Raw genomic sequence first — 25,434 nt, 5'->3', positions numbered from 1 at the left:
ATTTTTGACTTGATGAAAGTGATTTAAAAGCGAATTTAATTTTTTTAAAAACTCAGTGTCTATTACTTCAATGAGTTTTTAAATTAAGTTATTAAGTCAATACGTGTTTTATGATTTTTAATTAACTTTACTTTTTAAACATTACATTAAGCTTTGCTACACATTTAAAACAGAGTCTGTCGATGTGTGATATGACTCTTTTTAACTATGTGTCACGAGGAAGGGGGGATTTTGTACGTAGGTGTTTGAAAGGTCATACACCAAAATATTAACATTGGATGGTGAGATTTCAGACGTTTTATTTACCTTTTGATGATCTGTGCTTACTTATTTTTTCATTTTTCTATAATAAATATATATTTTTATATAATGCAAAAGAAGATTTTGCCAATGAATAGATGACCTTCCCAGCCTTTGTGGGAAAATAGCCATTTATTTTATTTGAAAAGCTACGTGCTAGTTGCTCACTGTGGCAAAGACTGTGTGTGGCTTGCCTGCTTAATACCCACTCCAGCCCCTTTCTGTTACATCTTCTGACAATGCAGGGTTTGGAAAGCTGAAAATTATATTTTTAGACTCCTTTGCTAGGGTTCCAGAGGAGACTTAGGTTCCGCCCAGCAGACACCCTCACACGAGGCTAGACTGTGAAAGTGGGTTGAGTGGGAAGGGAAGTGGGAAGGGAAGCAGGCTGTGGGGCAGGGGATGTTTCCTCCGCCCCAGCCCCAGCTTCCTGACGCCGCCGCTTCCTACAGCAGTGGTGCTAACTGCCCCGATCACAAGGGAGGCAGTGTGATTCTGGAGTTGTTCCTGGAAAAGCCTCCCACGACCTGTTCCTTCCTCTTTTCCTGTAACGTTGCGAGCCATCTTACACATAGTGAAAAAAAAATAATAATAACCCATTCTGCCTAAAACTGGCTATGATGGTTCAGCTGCTTGCAGTTGGGCACTAACCATGGAGTCATATTTAAAGTGACCCTCTCCTCCCAGCCCTTAAGCTCTACCATTCACTGTTCTCCTTTTGTAGTTACAATAATACCTGCTCGTTGTAAAAAATAAAAATAAAAAATTCAAGCAATATGAAACTTATACATGGAAAAATGAAAATCTGTCCTCATGCTCCCCACCTCTCACCCTATATCCTAAAATAATTTATTTTTGGAGGTACTGGGGATTGAACCCAGGACCTTGTGCATGCTAAGCACACACCCTACCACTGAGCTATTCCCCTTCCCCCATTTTTAATAGTTTGTTGTTTCATGTTCTTCCAGTTATTTTTCATGCCTATAGAAACTATGAACATACACAGAGGGTATTTTTTCATTTTTACAAAAATAACTTGCTACTGCATATACATAAATCCTGCAACTTGATCTTGTTTAATCTTTCCATATTTGTATGTACTAAGCTACCCGGTTCTTTTGAACTACTATATATTATTCTATACTGTGGAGAAACTGAAATATATGTCAACATTCTCCTATAAATGGACATATTAACACTTCAAAACAATGTAATAATAACCATCCTTTATAATACATCTTTGTATATTTGAGTATTTCTTGAGATAGGATCTAAAATCTAAAAGCAAGAAAAAGTTAAATGTTAGCAGATTGCATTTAGCAATGTTTTTAAAGAAAAATGTCTGTTTTGCTTATTACTGTATCACTGGTGCTCAGAACAGCATCTGCCATGTGGAAGGCACTAAATAAATATGTGTGAAATGAATGCCAAATGAATGACTGAAAATAGATTAGGAAATGCACTAATGCAATTCATCACATGAACAGATTAAAGGAGAAAAATAAATACATAGGCAACTGTTATGATGCATATCTCCCAAAACTGGGTAAAACTCCACATCCATTCCTGATTTTTAAGAAAAATTACTCATCAAGAAATAGACGAAAACATCATTAATCTGATAAAAGGACTTATCAGAAGCCAACAGCAAAATGTATTTCTAAATATTTTTAAAGAAAGGTTACCACCTCCAAGGAGATCAATTATGAATAAAAATAAACTTGCAGACCCGAGATACGAAAGGAAGCAAAAATATTACAGTAAGATATAAAATATTCAAAACCTATAGACTTCCACAAAGAAATGCAAAGCAGGTCTAATCAAAAAACAAAAGCACCAGCCACACAGGTGCATTGAGTTTACTCTGATGTTCATTATATGGAGGGCAGGCCTGGTGGTCCACTTATAATACCTGGAAAACTATGGGATCTGACAAGGAAAGGTTTTCAGACAGCAGTGAGCATCCCGCAGCCATTCTGCCTCTTCCCTGGTGCACCCGGCCTCCTCAACAGAGACAAAACCTATTCACATCTTTTCCCTAATGTTCTGCTGTCTCCGTTCCAAATGCTTCTCATCTGCTAACTGTGGTTATTTGTAGGATATGGACAGGCTAAGAACCAGGCTCTTTTTAACTTCAGGAAACTCTGTGATATAAATTTGAATTACAGGAAAAAAATCAACTATCCCATAATTTGGAATATTACATAACCATTTAAAAACATAGGCAGCTTTATATATTCTTAAAGGAAAAAACACTCTAAGATGTGTTAAGTGAAAAAGTAAGGCGGCGGTGTGTCTTAAAAAACATTCTAAGATGTGTTAAATGGAAAAGTAAGGCGGTGGTGTGGATGTTCTTGTTTCTAACAACTTTTTTGAGATATAATTTGCATGCCATAAGCTTATCTATTTAAATTGTACAATACCATGATTTTCAGTATATTTACAAAGTTGTACACCTATCACCATAATCCTATTATAGAATAGTTCCATTTTTCAAAAAAAAAAAAGTCTATTATCAGTCACTCACCATTCTCCCTCCCTCCAGACCCAGATAACCGCTAAACTACTTTTTGTTTCTATTGATTTGCCCTGAAGACTTGTGGTAGCAGTTTACACACATTATTTCTGTTGTGCATAAGAATCCTCATTGGTAGGTTCTATTATAATTTCCTTTTCCAGATGAAAGATCAAGACACCGGAAGATTAGGTAGCAGAGTTTCACAGCCAATAAATGAAACAAGCAGAATTTGAACCCCGCTGTTTGAACCCAGAGCCTGTGCCCTTAAGCACTGACCGTCAACAAGTTCAACCAAGTTCAACCACCATCAGTCATGGTTAAGGAGAAAGTATTTAAATATGCCACTGAACAGTATCTCTCAAATGCCTTCTCACTTAAGTCTTGGAACATTTGTTTTCAGTTCATCCTTGCTTGAAACCATCAGGTTGAATGGATAACACTGTATTTTAAGTGTCTAAACAACCAATTAAAAAACCTAAAAGCATCACATACATTTAAGGGTAAAGCTCCAAACTGGATAGCAGCTGAGCGTAGACTCATATCTCCATGAGGACAAAGCAGGTACACTGTCTTTTTCATTTTTAGGTCCTTAGCACAATCTCTAACACTACAGATGAGAAACTCAACAGTATTTGTTGAATATGTGATTGAATGAAGAAATAAAGAAAAGAACAAATTAAAATAGCTACTGAACACAAAAAAAATAACAGTCACAGAAAAGAAATGAAGACATCTCATTATGCAAACAAATATGAGTGGTGCCTCGATTACCTCCAATAATACAAAAGTTATATGAAGATGATAGCTCACAATCTTGACATTGAGCTTATCATATCGTTTGAAAGCTAGAATATTCGTTTTCCAAGAGACATACAAGATACCTAGTCTGACTCAATTTTGAAAGCTCCCTGGTACCTAACAGGATGTCCTTAGGCCTCTACCTGGATTCACCCAATGGTGAAAAGTGCCTGTGATCAGCTTTAATTGCTTAATATACAAAAGTCTTCCTTTTTCCCCAAAGATCTTGACCCAGGTTCTGCCTCTGGTCCTAGTTCTACTACTGGAAACTACAGAGAACAATCTAATCCTCATAGCTCATAATAACCTATCAAATATTTGAAGACATTTATCACGTTTTCTTGTTTGCACTCCCCTATCTTTTCCATTTTCCCTGAGCACCATTTTTTCCTGTAGACTTCATATGACATGTGCATGTGTGTTTCAACAGAATGGTGACATGATTAATAGAAGGTAGCTGTAATCATGGTTAGAGGCTTGAGAGGTCCTTTAACAGCACATATTCCAAAATATATAGACAAAATTATGGGCTCCTGAATGGAGAAAGAGCTTTCCAGGTCTCCAAAGTTCCTCCACGGGAATAATAGGTGGAAATACCACCTACCCATCTTCCTAGAGCGAGCATCCTGCTGGGCATATAAGCTCACTTTTGCATTTTCTTGGGGAAGTTTTATATCCTCATGGCCTCTTCTCAACCTGCCTATGGTAGAATCTTGGTTTATACACTCAACAGGTGCAAAGAAATAATGCAACATGAGCGTAGGTATTTTTTTTTTTCACTAAGTGTTTACTGTCAGGGAGACTGATTTTTAAAAAGTCAAGTTTCCCGCAACATTCCTCAGCAAGCCTAGGATTCCAGCCTGGCTAAGTTTCATTCCTTCATACCCAGGGTGCTTTTTTTTCTTTTCCTCACATCCTAATTTCCATCCCCTGGTCTTAAGTTTTCCGATAACCAGTTTTCCATTCCAGGAGAATGAAGGTTCCCACTCACACTATGCCCAATCAGTACCACTGTAGAAAAAACCAGTTCAGGCTCAGACTATAAAAACAGGACTCTGCTGTGTGTAAGAACTGCCCTGCATGAAGTAAGGACACTCAATGAACGAACCAACCAACATATCCAGTTCCCTAACACATCAACATGACAGACTTTGGTTGGTACATGAACACAATCTAAGATCCTTCAGGATTTGCTTTGTGGCCATCAGATGGGGGGTGACATGATACTCAGTTAAAAAAATGAGAAATCATGGCATCCAATAGGAAAGGAAAGGGTGCAGTGCGTATTCAAGTTAGCACAGTAGACAAAGGCTTTATGAAAAGGGTACCAGTAACAAACCTCAGAAGGAGGTCACAGGATTGTACAAGAGGACATTTAGGATCCATAAAGGGTCACAGTGTTTCTCCAGGACAAGAAAACATTGCAGATTTATAAAAGGATCTCAGTATCTGGCCTGCAGGAGAAAATATCAATGATCTCCATTAGTTGAGAATATTCTCTTTTGGAAACTGACACAGAGTTTCATGGCTTGTGAATCCAGTTTCCTTCTTTGGTACAAAATAGGCTGTGAGTCTCATTTCTAAAGGGCAACGTGTCCCCTTCCCTCTCCCTAGAGGAGGCTGCCCATTGCTCGCCACATCTGGAGCTGTCTTGCTCATCGTGTCTCCTGCTCCTGCTGCCCCCTCAGCCACTGGGAACTTTTAATGTTTTCATGTGGGCAGAGAGTAGTTTCAAAGTGTCATTACTAAACTAAAACCCCATTAAGAAAAAGAAAAAAAAAGTTCATATTTATCTGGCTCTTTACACTGAAATTATGTTAAGGAATTCCTTCTCTAAGAAGTCGTTTTTTGCCACTTAGTAATGAAACATCATTGCACAAATCAATGTTAATTTATGACAATGAAACAATAAAATATTGATGAAGTAGAAATCCCTTCACTTCAGTAATGAGAACAGGCATTAAATCAATTCTCCACACCAGTAGCAAAGCGATCTTTCCAAAATACTAACCAGTTTGTGTTTCTTGCTTAAAGCACTTTGCGAGCTTCCCATCATTTATAAAGTCATCAGTAAGAAAAAATGTTGTCTCCTCGGTTTACTCTTGCTTTTGCTCATATCCCACCATTCGGATTCAATCTCGTTTCATACTATTGTGATGCCATGCTACTTTGATTCTCCAAATATACCATGCTATTTTATCCCTCCTTGCTTGCATGTTTATCATTCTAATGGAATTCCCTTCTCCAGTGTCCGCTCAAGAAGATCCCACTCATTCTTCAAATCCCAGCCCAGATTTTACCTACTCCTGGGAATCTTTTTTGCACCAATGCTTCCCTGAATGACTCCGTCACTGTCCTCTCTGCCGCCTCTGACCCTCATCCATATTTCTCTATCCTACTGTTTCCTTTAACCACAGTGTCTTGTGGGCTCTTTGGAAACAAACTAATTTGTGTGTCAACAGTACATAGAACACTGTAGATGCAAGGACTCTATAAAAAATGTAAATTGGATGACACGGTTTAGATAATTTGATAAACATGTACTTTATATTTTCATAGACTCTGCAAAATGAATGCAAATACTGGTACTTTAATGCTAGACAGCTCAGACTTGATGCTCATGGTAATCTTGCAAACTGAAATATACAAATATTTTCATGTCATTAATATAGAATAGCTAGTGAGTAAAAATGCTAGGCTCCAACCCAAGACTTTTGACCCCTGCATTGACTAGTACTCCACATACCACCTGCTTTGACAACAGAACATTCACTCTCAGAGACTCTTCTGATCAGGGGCCTGATGAAAAAGATCCCTATGGGATAACTCTCAAAATAATGATGCTGAGGGAATGAAGCCAGACAAGGAAGTGTATGTATATACCATGGGATTTCATTCATATAAAACCCTAGAACAGTGGTTCTCCATCAGGGCCAGTTTTGCCCCTAGGAGACATTAGGCAATGTCTGGTTACATTTCTGGTGGTTGTAACTGGGGCAGGGGTACTACACACACAGCTGGTGTGGAGAGACCAGGGATGCTGATCAACCGCCTGCAGTGCAGATAACAGCCCTCTCAACAAAGAATTATCTGGTCCAAAATGTCAGTAGTGCTGAGGTTGAGACACTCTGCTGTAGAAAATGCAAACTAATCTATAGTGACTGAAAGGAGATCAGTGGTTGCTTAGGGATGGGGTGGCCAAGGAAGGATGAGAGGAAGCGATTACAAAAGACCACCAGAAAACTTGTAAGGATGATGGATATATGCACTCTGTTGATTTTAGTGATCAGTTGATGGATATAAACATATGTCAAAAATAATCAGTTTGTAAGTTTTAAAATGTGCAGTTTATTACTTGTCCATTATGCCCAAATAAAGCTCTTTTTTTAAGTAGTTAAAAAATTAAATGATAGAAAAACAACAATGACCAAAAAAAGTCCCTATGGTATGAGACAAAGTTCTCAAAAATCCTCTCTTATTGGAGGAACCATAATGTAGCTTTAGGATGCCATCATGATCTCTTTGATACAGCTGCTAAGTTGTGGGATAATTTGTTATACAGCAATAGATAACTAAAACACTAACCTACTCTTGAAACATGAGTTAGACTTAGTTTACATTTGGTATGTATACGGTCCACACCCCAACATGAGAGCTACTTACGGGATGGCATCCCAGAGCCTACACATGATCCAGTATCCTCTTTGGATGATAGAAGAAACGGAAGAGGGATACAGGGTGGGCAAAGGAGCAGATACAACTCCACCCGGACTCTCTGGGTCTGTATAAAGGATCTGGGTACAGGAAGGAGACCCTCTAATCCAGAACAAGAACCTGAAGCTGGTTGAGAAGCGTAACATGCAGACTTTAACAGAGGTCTCTCTTATCTATCTGTTCTAAGCAAACAGACCGAGGGCTGGAATATGACTCACAAGTAGAGACTTATTACTAAGTAATTCAGTTAAAATCTGTATCATTAGACCCCCAGCATTGAATAGAAATCAGACATTGTCAACAGAAGACATCAGTTAAAATGCACATGCCACATGAGAGAGGAGTAAGAACCCCCTTCCATTAATATTATGGCAGAAGTGGGGTTGGATAGTAAGGTTAATTTCCTTGTTTTGTTTTGTTTTGCGAAAGACACAAAGAAAAGGGGAGAAAAATGAGACTAGGGACCAAAGTTGTTTTAACTGTGGTGCTGTCAGAGGCAGTTGATTTTAAAATAAACGAACAATAATAACAAATTCACAAAAGTGGCCCACAACCTTAGCAGCAAATGGGAATTATGTAGGGGGAATTTAAAAATTCTGCTGTCCAAAATACACCCTAGATCTATATTAGCTCAGTGTCTTTGAGCATGAGAAGCAAGAGTCATGTTATTTTTAAAAGCTCACTGGATATGATTCCAATATATAGCCAAGTCTGACAAACACTGAGCTGTGAGATATGAGACATCTGAGAAGAACACTGAAAGAGCAGAGAGACAAAGCAAAACAAATCACTAAATTCAGCAGATTTGTCCTGTCCCTTTCATGGGGATAACCTAAAGGCTGTGACTGTCACTGTTTACTTGACAACATTAACTCATCAAGCAATCGCAGTACTGTAGTCCTCATTTTTCACAGCACCAAGCATGCTGTTGACATCCCGTTAAGTCTTAAATAATAACAAGGTTTGCTGTCAGGTTTTTTTTTTTTTAAATAGTTGTTGTTACTGTGAAGCTGGGTATCAGGAGAGAGGCTTTGTTCAGCAAATTCCAATTACTTGGACATCACAGAGTTTACCATGGACCTTAGGGCAGTGAAGGTATAAATGGAATGTCAACAGAAGCCGTTCCTGGAGTGTCATCTTATTTTTCCAGTAGCTACATGGCTCCACTGGCTTTCAAGAAAATCTGGGTCTCTATCTCTGCTCTCTCACCTTGCAGTCAGCCTGTATCCCTTCCCATTGCTAAGACATGCTGTGACCTGAACCCATAACCCAGCAGACTGTCTCCCAGAGAAATGGCCCTCTGGCTCTTCTCCCTCTTAACAAGACATTTCTAAGATCACCTGCTGTGAACATTTTGGGTAGTTGTTGTAAAAGGAAGACTCTAAAGTATGCCAGGCCTGGGGAACCCTCCAGGTGTTGATAAGGAAAAAACAATTAAGGATCAAAGCCTTAAGAAAATTACATTTCCAATGTCATAGCAAATGACCTTTCATTGTGAATAGTTAAGAATTATTCCACGTTCAGACTCTCATGTGTCTATCTAGAATCTTTACATTACAAAATCCAAGCTCCTGCTTTGTTTTAATAATGTCTTTAAGCTTCCACTGAGAATTTTTTCAATACGCAAAGATGTTAATTGGTGAACAAGAAAAGTATTTGAAGGACTTCATGCCCTACAATGATTTGGGGGGAGAGTTGGCTTTTTTATCATATGAAAGAACAGCTCTGCATTATCTTCTCAGGGATTAACCTGTGGCCATAATTCTATCAGCACTAGGCTGTAGTGTGTTTTAGAATTGCGAACAACAGTTTTCTCTGTCAAAAATAGCATCCCAAGACAACTTAACGAGAAAATAAAGCAAGAAAAGTACAGTTCTCTTGTGGATACAAACAGCTAATTTAATGAATTACACAATAAACAACAACAACAAAAAAAACCCGAGGAAAATGCAAACAAGATTCTCACTTTTAATTTAATTTTTAATTCTCTCTTTCTTTTGTGCATGCACATGCGCGTACACACACACACACACACACACACACACGGCTCAAAGTTTCAAGTTTCTTTTTCTTTCCAATCCAGAGACCAAGGACATGAAAGGACGTAATTTTTTTCTTATTAAAAAAGACTTTACCATAGTAATACCACATATTATTACCCAGAGTCCACTGAGAAGAGACAGGGGTGTCTTACAAAGCAGTGTTAATGTTTTGGGGCAATTTTTGTGTACCTGCAGTTCCTTATTATAATAATTTGAAATGGGGAGATGCAAGTATTATGCAGCAATAAAGGACTATTGTATGGAAGGCTTACTCATTCATTACTTGGTTTGGAGTACATTTTTGTTGCTGCTTTGCGCAATTGCTTGGTGGCTACTGTGACACTAGAAAGCACAATGAGCAAGGCTTTTGATTAAAGCACTGTTTATAACTGCAAACGACTGGGGGTAAACTAAATATCCATCAACAGGAGATATTTTAAATAAATGATGATATATCTATGTAACGAAAACTAGGCAAATGTTAAAACAATGAAGTGATTTATGAAATTCTTAACAGATGGTTACATGAAATTAGAAAGGTGCAGTTTAGTATATATAATATGCAATCATTTGTGGGACAAAAGTGGGATTAGACATGTATATATAACTTATATATGCACAAGGTGATAATAAAAAATCATACTCATGCAGAAAAGGATTGAGAGAGTAAGAAAGAGGGACAGGAAGGAGAATTTTCACCTTTTCTGGGTTGTATGTTATCTGTACCTTTCTTTAAAAGACTAACATAGTGTAGTATATGTGTGCACATTCAATATTTTAAACTTATTCCTGTACCCTGGAGGGTTAGTTAGTATTTGAAGAGACTTAATCAGGAATACACACTTAAATAATTATTGAATAATAGTAACTATTATTATTAATAATAACTAGCATTTAAAAGTACTAATCAAAAGTCCATATTTCACAAAGAGGCTAATATAATCACATCATCAGTCTTGCTATCTGACTAGTAGCAAAAATCACTTCAGTTTAAAAAATTAGGTTCTATAGATTTATTCACATATTTAAGAAATATTTACTGAGCAACTACATGATAACAGGATTTTCATCACTTGGCCCAAATCAGTGAACAACAACCAAAAAAAGACTTACACTCATGTAAGAATTTAAAATATAGTTTTAAAAGGTTTTTTTTGATAAAATTAGTGGGTTTGACTTGATTCCAGCCATGATAGATTAAATAATACCTGACTCCCTTCTCCCCCACCCCCAGCACAATTAGAAAATTAAAAAATACAAATAAATGTTACAGACACTGTAAAGCAGGGAGCCTAGGACAAGAACCCTAAGAGAAAGTAAACAAATAAGATGAACCTGATGTATTTCCCTTGCTTTCTGCCTAGAGTCACTTTCCAGACAGTAGCCCAGAAATGGGGACCCCAAATAAACCACAGGGGTCTTACTGGCTGGAGGAGAGACAAAGATCAGAGTCACAGAGGTAGCTGAAATCTGCAGGGCAGAATACTGGAGAGAAGGATTCTACACAGAGGAAGAACTCAAGAAACCTGCATAAGCATCCTCTTGAGTCAGAAAAACTATAAGCTGTAAGCTGAGTAACTTTCAGTGCTCACACAGGTCTGGGAGACATCCAAGTTGCAATGAGCCAAAGTGGAGACATCATCGAAACACCTGCACATTTGATAGAGACCCCAGAAGGGCCATGCGTTAGTAATGGGGCTAAACTAGTCCTACTGTAGAGGCTACACAAGACTCACTCAAACAACACTTAAGAAGGAGCCTCAAAATTACCACACTCTCTCAACTGCCTGACAAAACAAAATTCAACCTTTCTAAAAAAGACAACAAAATCTTGATTCTCAAAAACTTAACATTATAATGTCTGGCATCCAATCAAAAATTACTATGCATGCAAAAAAGCAGAAAAACGTGATCCATAACCAAGGAAAAAATCAATCAAGAAGAAAAGTCAGAATGTCAGAGACAATGGAACTAGACACAAAACAGCTACTATAAATATGTTCTAGATTTTAATGGAAAACAGAACAAAATGAAGAAGAAAATGGAACTAAAAAAGTAATAAGAACTTCTAGAAATAAAAAGTACAGTATGTGAACCGATAAACTCACTGCATGTGCTTAATATCAGATTACACACAAGACAGACTTGGAGATACGGCAAAGGAAACCATCCAAACTGAATTACAGAAAGGAAAAAAACTATAAATTAGCAAACAGTTAGTTATGGGAGAGTATCAAGAATTTAAATATATATAAAATTAAAATATTGAAATTCAAGAATCATCAGGGGGCAAAGGAAGAGAAATTATAGAATTAATAGCCAAAATTTTTCAAATTTGTTGAAAAACATAAACCTGCAGAGATCCAATATGCTCAGCAAACCCAAGCAGGCACATCATAATTAAACTGCTGAAAAACAGTGATAAAAAGCCAGTCTTAAAAGCAACCAGAGAAAAAAGACACATCACCTGAAGGAAAACATTCCAAAAGACAACAGAATGACAGCTTTAAAGTGATAGGGAAAAAACTATCCACCTCAAATTCTATGGCCAGTGAAATTATACTTTAAAGATGAAGGGAAAATAAAGGCTTTTATCAGACAACAACAGAAAAGAAAATTGTCACTATCAGACTTGTGCACAAGAAATACTAAAGGAAGTTCTTCAGATTGAGATGAAAGGCTCTTTCATGGAAACTCAAATGTACAGAATGGAATGAAGAGAGCTGGACATGGTTAATATATAGATAATACCTGACTTGTATTTCCTAAATTTTAACTTACTAAAAATAATAATGAAACATTGTGGGGTTTATGACAGATGAAGAAATATAATGAAACGATACTAAAAGGGACAGGAGAGAGAAATGGACATACAGTGTTTAAGGCTCTTATGTGTGAAGTGGAGTAATATTTTTTGCGTTTTATTTTATTTATTTTTATTGAAGTATAGTCGGTTTACAATGTTGTGTCAATTTCTGGTGTAAAGCATAATGTTTTAGTCAAACATATACATATGTATATTCCTTTTCATATTCTTTGTCATTACAAGATATTGAATAGTTCCCTGTGCTGTACAGTAGGTCCTTGCTGATCTATTTTATATATAGTAGTGTGTATCTGCTAATCCCAAATTTATCCCTCCCCACTGCCAATTTTCCCTTTTAGCCATAAGTTTGTTTTCTATGTCTGTGAGTCTGTTTTGGTTTTGTAAATGGGTTCATCTGTGTCTTTTTTTAGATTCCACATGTAAGTGATATCATACAGTGTGACATCATGTATGACACCATACATTTTCTTTCTCTTTCTGGCTTATCAAGTGGTATACTATTATTTTAAGTTAGATTCTGATAAATTATAAATATATATCATAAATTCTACAATAGCCAATAAAAAATTCAGCAGACATAAATCTAAAAAGCTAAATACTATATAATTTAAATAATTTATAATAATAAATAATTTATAATTTATGTATTAACATATAAACTTATACAACATATGAAGAAATGTCCAAAGAGTTGGGAAGGATATTATATTATTTATCTGAATTTTGTGTTGGGACATCCATCAGTTACACAAAAATGCATAATTTTTTGTGATTTCTTTTCTCTTTCTAAATAAATACTCATTTTCATCTCAAGTTTTGTATTTGGAATTTTGTACTATTTTTTCTTAAAGAGAACTCTGAGACTTATTTAAGCTTAGGCTACGTAAGACCTTCAGGCAAGGTGCTGCTCAAGGGCCTTTAAGAACAAACAGATGGCTTTCCATCAAGATTTCAGAACAGGCTATATGACAGTTTTTGTGCCTGCTTGCTAATAAAAGTTTTTATATGTGACAGAATTGGGTCTAAGACTTGTTTCCAATGTAACATACTACCCAGGAAGGAGGTTGCTGGGAGAAGACCAAAGCACTGTAACCATATAATTTATCATCCAAGCAGGACACTTATAAGAGTGCTAAGCTACTAAACTGAATGGGACACTAGAATAACAGACACTAATGGAATCTGGTCCAGGCAACCTAAACCAAAAACCCCTTACTTCCTAACTGCTGGATGGCACAGGTAGCTTTCATAAAAGGGCTTTTGTCATTTAGTGATAGCTTGAATGTATATGTGTATGTGTAAATACATATAAATGTATACATACTTACACATACACAAGTACATATATACCTGTATATACATATATAGGTATGCATGTATGTATATATATGCATCTGTATACTTGTGTATACACACATGTAGATATGTGTATGTGCATGTGTGCCTATACACATATATTAATTCAAACTGCTTTATGTATATGTATAAATAGATGTGTATGTATGCATGTGTGTATGCAAGTGTATACATGAACAGACATATACATGTACTTCAGTTTTTCAAAAATAAAATCTACTGCTGAGGTTTCTTTGTTTGGGTTTTTTTTTTTGTAATGTGATAATTATTTCAGATATGTAGTCTTTGGAGGAATAATTTAAGATGTGTTTTTAGTGTCATTTTGCACTGGAAAGACAAAGAAACCCAAGAACAATATGAGGAACTTTTTTTTTAGGCAGAATAATAGAATTACTTGCATTATTTGCCTTCCTTATGGAATCCAATTCATTATTAGGCACAGTAAGAAAACCACAGACATCAATACTTTCTCAGAACCCAACAAGGCAGAGATGAAAGCTGGGAATAAGGAAGATATTCAAAGGGCTCTGAAAGCAGGAGCTACGCTAAGTGTCTCCAGGTGTCTGCACTCTATGTACCCAGTCCCCAAAGCTTCCTCTTTATATGTGACTATCCCCGAAAGAAATTTGCTACAGGAGAGTATGAAGTTTCTGGCATTATAATCTCATGAAATAAGTAAATATGACTAGAATTCTCACCATCTTCTATTTTGGGCTGATTTCCTTAGACTCTAGAATTTGAAGCCAAACAACTGCCATAAAAAATATCATCAGATTTTTGGCATGTAGTTTTTAAGTTTATGAAAATCTCAAATATTTCCCAATGATGCTCTTTGTCTACTTTATGTTTGGAGAGAAATCTGTCATCTCACATTTCCCAAAACAGTTGCCAATGGGCTTTCATCAGAAGAGGTTCTGAGTGCACAAGTCAGTCAACACCTAAGTTTCCAAATGCTATGTGACGGCAGAGTCATTAGGAGAAAATATATACTTGGTGTGGCTTCACACTCGAGTAGCTTTTCAGTTTCTCTTTTGACAGTATATTAAAGACAGTGAAAAGTGAAGATGTGCAACACAGAGAAAATAAAGCACTCAATCCTTAATGCCATGATTAAATCAACAGTAAGATTAAGAACAGTTTTTAGAAAATAGAGTATTCTGCCCTTGACTTTTTTTTTTTAATTCAAAAACAGTTTACTTTTAATAGAATCTGGAACGTGGTTGATAGAGTTACATGATTTTTTGGAGGCTTTAATAAAAAGGGTATTGGGTTTATTTTCTGTTTGTCAATATTTCTAATAATGTTCGTACCAAGTGGAGTTACTGTCATTTTCCCCATTGTCATCAGTAACCTTGAAGGGAACTTTCTTATGGACTGAATGAATGAATGAATGAATGAATGAATTAAAAGGACTATAAAAGTTTCAGGAATTATAAACGGGATTTGCTCCGCCCGTCCGTGCAGTGGCCGGATTTTGACTCAAGCCTCCCCACTCCACAAGGTCCCTTCGTGCTGTTTCACTCTCTCTCCTGCTCTTCTGCTTTTTTATTGTCCCTTTTTTGTCTATATTTTGTCTACCTTAAGTTAATGATGCTCTACTTATGGCACACCATCATCACTAGCTTACTCGCTTCGTTTTATTTTATTCTCTGCTTTGTCTCGGTCCCCATTCCATTCCCTTTCCTCATCTCAAGTCCCCTACTTTACTGTATTTAAAATATGCTCCCTAAATTACCATCTTTATGTATCTTAAACATGTGTCCTTAAAACATGTTCGTGTTTTATAAAATTTCATATGTGATAGTAGATTTAAATCTTATTATTTATTAACTTTTTTTAGTTACACTTTTCTCGAGCTCTCACCACATTGTTACTGGTTAATCCAGTTGATTGATTCTGGCAGCAGTATAGTATTGCTTCATGAAGTTATACCACAGTTTGAGTCTGATTTCCCGAGAGACCACCTTCTATCAAGGAACAAATTTTGCCCAATAAAAATGCAGCTGTGAACTTCATCAAACACATCGCCTTAGTGTCTGTGCCAGAGTTTCTCTGCAGTATATGCACTGCAATGGGCTGGTTGGGTCTATGAGTACATCCATACTTAACGTCACTAAGCACTGCCAGAACAGTCCCCAAATGACTCTATATGACTGTTTCCTCCACGAAGCCTCCCTACCTTCACCATGACTTTCCACTTTCCATGTTTGGCAAAATTCATGTTACTCATAAATATAATCTGCACCTAATTACTAAAAAATAAACATCTCTTTGTACACTTCTTAGCCATTTGGTTTCTTTTTCTCTGAATTACCTATTCATTGTCTTTGCCCAATTTTCTGTTGGTTTCCCTTCTTTTATTTGTTAATTTGCAAACATTTCCTCTTTGTCCTGGGTATTAATCCCTTCTTATATTTTAGAAGTTGCAAATATCTTCTCTGAATCTACCGTCAGATTTTTCACTTGGTTCTGGTAAACTTATTAAACAAAAAAAGTTAATTTGTGGTAAATGTCAAACACATGAAGTTTTTCTGATGGTTTATGCTTTAGGAAATCTGATTCTTTAAAAAATCTTTCCATAATCTAAAGTCATAAAGATATTCTCATCATGTTTTTTCTTATTTAGCTTTAAAATTTTGTCTTTACAGCAAAGGAAATGATCAACAAAATGAAAAGGCCACCTATTGAATGGGAGAAGATATTTGCAAATGATATATCCAATGGGTTAATATCCAAAATATACAAAGAACTCATACAACTGAACATCAAAAAAAAAAAAAGAAAAAAAAGACTACCTGATTAAAAACTGGGCAGAGGATCTGAAAAGCCGTTTTTCAAAAAAAGACATGGATGGTCAACAGGCACATGAAAAGATGTTCAGCATCGCTAATCTTCAGGGAAATGCAAATCAAAACTACAGTGAGATATCACCTCACATCTGTCAGAATAGCTATTATCAAAAAGACAAAGAATAACAGGTGTTGGCAAGGATGCAAAGAAAAGAGAACCCTCATGCAATTTACATTCCCACCTGCTGGTGGGAATGTAAATTGGTGCAGTCACTATGGAAAACAGAATGGAGGTTCCTCAAAAAATTAAAAATAGAACCACCATATGATCCAGCAATCCCACTCTTGAGTAGTTATCCTAAGAAAATGAAAACACTAATTAGAAAAGATACATACATTCATTGCAGCATTATTTACAAAAACCAAAATATGGAAGCAACCTAAGCATTCATCAATAAATGAATGGACAAAGGAGATGTAATATATACATAAAGGAATATTGCTCAGCCATAAAAAAGAATGAAATCTTGCTGTTTGAAACAACCTAGAGGGTATTACACTAACTGAAATAAGTCAGAGAAAGACAAATACTGAATGATTTCACTTACATATGGAATCTGAAAAACAAATGAACAAACAAAACAGAAACAGTCATAGATACACAGAACAAACAGGTGGTTGCCACTGGGGAGGGCAGTGGGGAGAGCAAAGAAATAGGTGAGGAAAATTAAGAGGTACAGACTTCCAGTTGCAAAATAAATGAGTCAGGGTGTAAAATGTACAATGTGTGGAATACAGTCAATAACTATGTAATATCTTTATATGGTGACATATCATAATTAGACTTATCACAGCGATAATTTTGAAGTGTATAGAAGTATGAAATCACTATGTTACACACCAGGAACTAACATAGTGTTGTAGGCCAACTATACTTCAAAAACAGACAGACAAACTCAAAGAAAAAAAGAAAAGATTTTTGGTTCCCAGAGACGGTGAGTGGGGCAAGGGGAAACTGGATGAAGGTAGTTAAAAGATACAAACTTCCACTTGTAAGATAAATGAATACTAGGAATGTAATATATAATACGGTAAATTTAATTAAAACCAATATATGTGTTATGTATTAAAGTTGTTAAGAGAGTAAATCCTAAGAGTTCTCTAAGAGAAGACAATTTTTTTCTATTTCTTTAATTTTGTATCAAAAAGATGATAGATGTTCACTAAACTTACTGTGATCATCATTTCATGATATTCATGAGTCAAATCATTATGCTGTATGCCTTACACAGTGCTATCAATTTTATCTCAATAAAACTGGAAGAAAAAATATATTAAAAATAAAAACAAATAAAAAGGCTATTAATTCCAATAATAAGGATTGGAACTTGATGCATAGAAAAAAATGACCTTTACCAGCTTAAATCTTTAACTCATTTGAGGTTCATATGGTATTTAGTAATTGAAGTTTATTTTTTCTCTCCATTGAAGGAAGTTTCTCCAAGATCATCTATTAATACTCCATCCTATACCTACTGACTTTTCCATGATGGTCATATACCAAATTCCCACGTAACACGTAGCTCTGTCTCTAGGAATTTTATACTCTTTCATTTGTCAATTCTTTTCCTGAGCCAGTACCATCTTGTTATTTCTTTCCCCTAGATCCCAAGGACTGATAACACATAGTCCTCGATTTTGTTCTTAAAGAGAGCTTGTTTATTAGTAGGCTTTTATTTTTCCATGTAAATTTTAGAAAGTCATTTTCTCAAATTGATTCTTCAAAGAATCCTCAAGAAATTCTAATTGGAATTGCATTGAATATAAGATTAATTTGGGGGAGAAATGTGATCTTTACTATATTATGTAATCTCATCCTTGAATACATTGTATCTTTTGACTTAAATTGTCTTCTTTTACTAACTTAAAGAACTTTAAAAAATTTTTCTACTGAAAGATCTTGTGCAATCTGCTAGTTTTATTCCACAACATTTCAGTTTCTGCTGCTCGTAAGAAAGGCATTTTACTTTCTTATATTTTCTACTTAGTTTTGACTATCTTTTGCAGAAGAATGCTATTGACTTTTGTATGTGGAACTTGTTTCAATAATTATTTACTTAGATATCATTTCCCTTATGTTAATTTTTTTTCTTTCTGTGATTAATATTAAAGAAATGTTGGCATTTCTACCTCTAGCCATCATATATCTTAATTTTTCTTTCCCTCTTTCCATTTTTTTAAACCCTTTCTGATGCCTTACGAGATGGTCTCGCAATCTGATCTTCCAATGAACTAATTCCTACCTTAGTTGCATTCATTCTTCACCTCAACCTATCCACTGAGTTATTTCAACAGCTCAAATGATAACTGAAGACCTGAGTCCCCTCACTGATGCTACATGGTGTAAAAGAATCACTTGGGTGAGCTCTGACCTAATCCCTGACATACAAAATTGTGAGATATAATAAATATTTTTCTTAAAGATGCCACTAATTTTGGCCCAGTTCACTACACAACAATTGACAACCAGATCGTCATGAGATGGTAGTAAATGAAGTTGCAAGATTTTGAAAAGAAAATAAAAATAACCTAAAACTGGCTTAATCTGGACTTTAAAAGGAAAATAAAAGCTACCCAGACTGGTCCTAATGCAGATGGTCTTTTCCCTGCTCTCATCTCTCAGTGGTGTCACAGGGATCACAGGAGGGTAGAAGTGTCAAGCTCTCAGGGGCCTTTCACATCACTAGTTTCATCTGTGTGGACCATTTGGGGGGCACTTCTGTTCATAGTGCTGTGGCCTGTTTATTAACTGAAGTAGCTAGCCTCATTATGAATACATCAAAATGTGCTTATGTTTGCTCTTTAGATTCTCAGAGTGATTTTTAAAACATCTTTTTTTTATGCTAAGAGCCTCTAATGAGGACAGAAACCATCAATTCAACAAAAACATTAGGCTTCAGAAAGAACAGCTAACTATCCTTTTTACTGTTAGTTGACAGTCCACACATAGGGGTCGAACAATAGATTGTCATTCATCTAAAGAAGACAACCTACTACTGACCTTGAAGAAAACAAACACATATTTGCCTTTAATTTACCTCAAGGATATAAAATTCAAGTCACCTGCCCAGGAGAGAACCCCGAGTAGCACTGTGTAGAGTTGTTAGATACAATGAACCCAATGCACCATGTGGAAAGAGTAGAAAGGTCCTCAGGACGGTTGTTGTTTGTTTTTGTTTTTGTTTTTCCTATTAGTCTCAGCATCTTCATCCGTAGAAGGAAGATAATAATATCCATTCTCAAGACCAATGTGAGAATTTAATTAGAATTTATATCTAAATTGCCTGAGAAATATTCAATAAATGGTAGCACAGAAACAATCAGTAGTAGCTATCACCTTTATTACTATAATTATTAAAAAGGGAGGAATGAATCTCAGTTCTTCGGAGAAGGTTTACAAGATGAGATGATGGAGAGATGATGGAGAGTGGAAAGCGTTTTGTCAAGATGTCACTCCAAAGCCAGTGAAGCTGTAGGTTACTTAGAAAACCACCAGAAATACCACAACTAAGTTCCTAGGGACTGCTAGACTAGAACCCAAAAAGTCAGTTTAGGCAAACTACTCAAATGAAGTCAAGAGGATGAAGAGCTCATGAAGAGAGAAAATTTTTGACCTATGTAAGGCATCCCATTCTCTATGCCATTTAAAAATAAATTGGGAGGGGGCATAATTAGATTTATTTATTTACTTATTTATTTTAACAGCAGCACTGGGGATTGAACCTAGGATCTCATACATGCTAAGCATATGCTCTTCCACTGGGCTATACCCTCCCTCATTTCTACACCATTTTTAAAGGTTAATTTGCCTTGATCAATTCCCATTATAAAATTCAAGAACAGGGAAATCTTTGCGTGAGGGGCAATAGGATAAAACAGGAGGGAAAGATGTCATCAAGAATTCCCCTTGGAAGGGCAATCACTATTTGGAAAGAATACTTCGATAAGAGTAGCAGACACAGTCAGTGTCCAGCCTATATCTTCTTAAATCTCCCACTCTGTTTCTTTGTGCCTCTTCACCCCAGCTTCAATGTGCACTTGCCTCTCGGGGACCATGGTGGTACCTCTTCTTTGGGGGACTACAGTTGGACTCCTGGAGTTCTTTGCCTGCACATACAGAGAGCCTCAAATACATGAGTTTATTATGCTCAGGTTGGTTTTTGGCCAATGATGGTGCCAGAGCATGGACGCCTAGTCTTCTCACCCCAAGTCAAATTATGAGGTGTAATTTATACCATGTGGCAGGAAGCCTAAGACTTCACCTGAGGTTACACCTCTGCTTGGCTTCTTCCTCTTCTATGTTCTGCTTCCCTCACTTCTCTGGTTTCTCCTGGGAGCATCTTAAATAAATCACTTGCACTTGAATTCTCATCTCAGGGTTTGCTTTTGAGAACCCAATCTAAGACAATGTGCCACCTCAGTGTTGGCTGCAACACCAAAAGGATGCACCAAAAGGCAACTGCTATTCGCCCTCTAAAATTGGTAGAGCCTATTAATCAGACAGCCCTTTGTTTCCATGGATTTTGAGAATTTAAATTTAGCTGAGACAGAGCTGGTGTTTGTGTGATATAACTACTCTCCCCACCACCACACACACACATAGTCAAATCATCCCCTCTATAAATACCACGTAACGTCTACATCACACACTTAGATGTTCACACACACAAGTGTATTCTTCTGAAGAACTGGACCACAGGCTGAGGTCTTCATTCAGATGGGCAAAAAGCAAATTCAGAAACTACTCTTGTGAATCTACACAGGGCCACAAAACTAGGGTGTATTTCACTCTGGTTATGCATATAAAAAAACAAGACTTTAAGCTGAAATCAACAAAATGGAATGTAAAAAACAACAGCAATGTATTATTAGCCTAATCTATTTGCTCTCCTCTTTCATTAACTTTTAGTTATATAAAATGCTTACCCCATCTGTGCCAAGTTTCTCATTCTGTTATCAAAAATCTAACATAATTCAAGCATTTGCTTCCCTTCTTCCTTCAGTGACCAAACCCTACTCTCCACCCTCTAAACGCCTCGGCAGCTCTTTTCCCACCTTTCCCTCCCTCCTTCCTTTGGGTGTCCTCCATCTTCCTATAATTGAAGGCTGATGTCATCTGGAAAGAACACACAGTCTCTATTTTCAGAGGCTCTGTCATCAATGCAGCTGTCTGGCATCCTGTCATTGCCCGTCTCTGTCAGTTAATATAGGAACACAAGACTTCGGTGACATTATGCAAATGTTTAACCTTCCCAGGAGACGTTCTCCCTGGATGGCATTGTCTACCTTTAACGGAAATCACATATTGTCCACTCAGACAGCTGTAACTGACTCTAATGTGTCAGGAAAACAAAGAAAAATTATCGTGATCTCATTTGCTAAGGGAATCCACAATTTCTAGTGTGGAGTAGGCTTCCAGACCAAAGGTCCCAGAAGGAAAAAATGCTTTTGAAATCCATCATCCATGTCATCCAGGAGGAGCCCTCGAGAGAAGCTGAATTTAAAACTCACTGAGTAAAATTGCTCCTGCTGGAATCCAATAGGCAATTTAGGATTTTCATGGTTCGTACCACACCCAAACTGAAGGGGACATCTGCTCTTCCCATTTTAATCACGTTCTCTTCTTCCTCCTCTGCTGTTCTCCTCTCCATCAGGTTCATCAGCCCAATGCAAGTAACCTAGATGTACTCACCTTCCAAGATAGCAAAGCATGTAAAGTCTTATTATTCAAGCATCTTAATAGACATGCTCACTAACAATTGCTCCTCATGGTCATTTTAGCCACAGGCATCCTTAGTCTTCCCTTTCACTCAACAAAGAGTTCTTGACTATTCACTGTGTTCAAACACTCAATAAGTCCTGGGAAAAACACAACCTTCAATCACCAAGGGCCTGTGGACAATGAGCTTAGAACCACTAGGGGAACTAAGAAACACAGACACACAAAATCAGTGACAGACTATGCATTGTTTTGATGACCCAGAAGTGTTTCAAGAAGGTAACAGTTATAAGCAAAGATAGAAAAGGAGGTTATAGTGACTTTCTAGTTGCTGTTGTAACAAATTACCACAAACGTAGTGGCTTTAAACAAAACAAATTTACTCTCTTACAGTAAGTATCAGTCTGGAGGTCAGAAATTTAATGCAGTATTAGAGAGATAAAATCAAGGTGTCAGCAAGGCTGGTTCCTCTTCCAGGCTCCATAGGAGAATCCAATTCTTGCTGACAAATACTTGTTGTAAAATCCAGCTTGTAAAGGCTACCTTGGCATTTTTTAACTCATGATAGCATCATTCCAATATCTGCTTCTGTCTTCATATCATCATCTCCGGATCTCATCTCCAGTGTCCCTCGTCTAAGGGTCCTGTGAATACGTGGGGCCCACCTGGGTAATACAGAATAATCTTCCCATCTCAAGATTCTTAACCAAACCACCTCTGTGAAGTTTCCTTTTCCATATAAGGTAGCATATTCACAGGTTCCAGAGTTCAGGACATGGACATCTTTGGGGAAGGGGAGACACTATTCAGCCTACCAAAAAGGTGTTCCAGGCCACAGAAGTTTTCTGATGAAAGGCATGGAAGCAGGTGGGGGTCTCATCATTTGAGCAATGGCAAGGTAAGAGTTTATGCCATGGATGTCAGAAATTCCATTATACGTGGTAGGAGAAAATACTATTAAGGAGGCTGAAAACTGTTCAAAGACAACTAAAAGCAATCAAAAGTACAGAGTAGAAGTGTGTTTTCAAAAATTAATATGACAGTATTGTACAGAATGACTTAGGAGTCTCAAATATAAATGTTCTAGGGGGCCAAACTTAAATGAATGAAATGCTTGTAGGGTCAAGAGAACAGTCTTGAGAGGATGGGAGAACACAGGCTCCATCCTAAAAAGGCCAGCACTGGGCAGCCCTAGCCAACTGCAGCCCCAAAGGATACAGACCCAGTGGTGTCATAGCATCAGATTTATCGAAAGAAATGAGAAATCAGGATTCTATATAACATCCTTCAATTTGTAAATATTAATAACCATGCAAGCATTTTTTTCAAAAAGATTGTAATATTGAAACAAAGCCTATCTGTGGACTTGACATACCCAGAGCTGGCAGTTTACAGCCTCTGAATGAGAGGAAAGTGAGAGGAGTCATTCAGTGCTCAGGGTGAGTCTCCACTCTGGAACTCGTGGAAGTGTGACTGAGATTAGGAACAAGGTCATAATCTTCATCCCTAAACTGTCCTTTTGCTGATTTCCAGACGCCAAAATGTTATCCACCACTATTATCTAGTTGGGGAAACAACATAGACATGAGAGGATAATTAACTCCAAAAGGTCAGATATGCTAAGTGTCAGTGAGTATTATGCCAACAACTGCTACAGGAATCAAAAGGGACACTGATAGTTTGGCCTGACAGAAAGCCTTTTGAATAGAATATTTCCTCAAGTCTGATCTCAGTTATTTAGCCCTCGTTATTATGTGTACAATGATTCTGTGCAAGAATCTGTATCCTTGTGTTTAGAGGGAGCTGGGCCCCTCCCCAGTTCCGGAGGAAAATCTTGTTTAGTATAAGCCAGTCATGGCTATTCCATCCCCTTCCTAGTGACTGGCTTCCAGAATTGGTCCAATAACACAGTTATGACCATTGAGATGGGGGAAGGAATTCTGCTGATATAACTTGTAGGGGAGTCTTCTTTGCTCTTATAAAGGCACAGACACTCTTCCAGACTCTTTTCCAGGGAGATTGCTGTATGATGTCTGGAGTTGCTGCAGCCATCTTATATCCATGCTGTGGCAAGCAGGAAGCAAGATTTAATATGCTGAAAATGGCAAGGCCAAAAGACGGCATGGACCAGTATCAGTGGTGATATTAGCTGCTAAACCTAAACATGGGAACATTACAAAAGGTGACATGTGTCTGATTGGTTCAAGAACCATAAGAAAGAAATGCACGTACTTTAATAGCAATGGTTAAAATCAGGCCTTTCAACACCCAAGCCAGATGGGTGAGAAGAAGAAAATGAAAAGTGAGAAGGAAGAGAACAGATGAGCACAGTGAAGTGTCAAGGGAGCAGTTAAGGGAACTGATTGTAGAGATTCCAGGAAGTAATAATCCAGTGACAGCAGGAAGATACCAAGCACAGCAGCAGGGAACGGGATGGGCTACACCAACTTCAGGGGCCCTGAGGGCATCCCTAAGTGTGTGGGGGTTCAGCCAGCCGAGCAATCTGGCGAGTATTTAGTGAAAAGTCAAATAATTTTTAAAGAAAAATTTTAATAACTGCCTAAAGAACCTCAAATGGTACCACTCTGAAACCCGGCTACACAGTACACAAAACCTGGGGACGGACAGTGAATGGGCAAGTTAATTTCTACTCTTTTAGTAGCAAACTAAATTCTATCAACTCAAATGGAAATAACTGAGATAACAGGGGCCAAAGTAGGCAATGATAAGGTAAATGATAAGACAGTGGGGACAAAACAGTGTACGAGTGAATGCACAAAGCAAGCGAAGCAAAACAATGAAGACAGGGAGAAGCAGAAAAAGCTATATTTATCCTAAAGGAGAAATATGAGATGGCCATGCAATTTAAATAGAGTAATTTAATTAGAAAAAAATTAATCAATAAAGTATGACTCTATGGAAGTACAAACTAAATATCAGAAAATAAAAGCTAGTTAGACTTTTGAAAATTATAAAAACTATAAAAATTAGGACAATTATGGTCAAGTAAAATGAATAAGAAATACTGTTAGATGAATGGATAACGATGTGGTATACATATGCAATGGAATATTACTCGGCCATAAAAAAGAATGAAATAATGCCATTTGCAGCAACATGGATGGACTGAGAGATTATCGTACTAAGTGAAGTAAGTCAGACAGAGAAAGACAAATATGATATCATTTATATGTGGAATCTAAAAAATAATAATACAAATTTTATTTACAAACCAGATATAGACTCACAGACATGGAAAACAAACTATGGTTATCAAAAGGGAAAGGGCAGGGAGGGATAAATTAGGAGTT

At 36.9% G+C, this 25,434-nt stretch overlaps 1 long non-coding RNA gene across 3 annotated transcripts in view; it reads right to left on the bottom strand.

The window, feature by feature from the left end:
* LOC140696433 (uncharacterized) overlaps positions 1-25,434 on the bottom strand; it is a 260,788-nt gene that overhangs the window by 206,187 nt on the left and 29,167 nt on the right. The gene's annotated exons all lie outside the window — the stretch shown is intronic.

This window comes from Vicugna pacos, chromosome 5, assembly GCF_048564905.1.
Source record: "Vicugna pacos chromosome 5, VicPac4, whole genome shotgun sequence".
Taxonomy (NCBI): Eukaryota; Metazoa; Chordata; class Mammalia; order Artiodactyla; family Camelidae; genus Vicugna; species Vicugna pacos.
The sequence above is the reverse complement of the archived record's forward strand: the minus strand, read 5'-3'. Positions and strand labels throughout refer to the sequence as shown.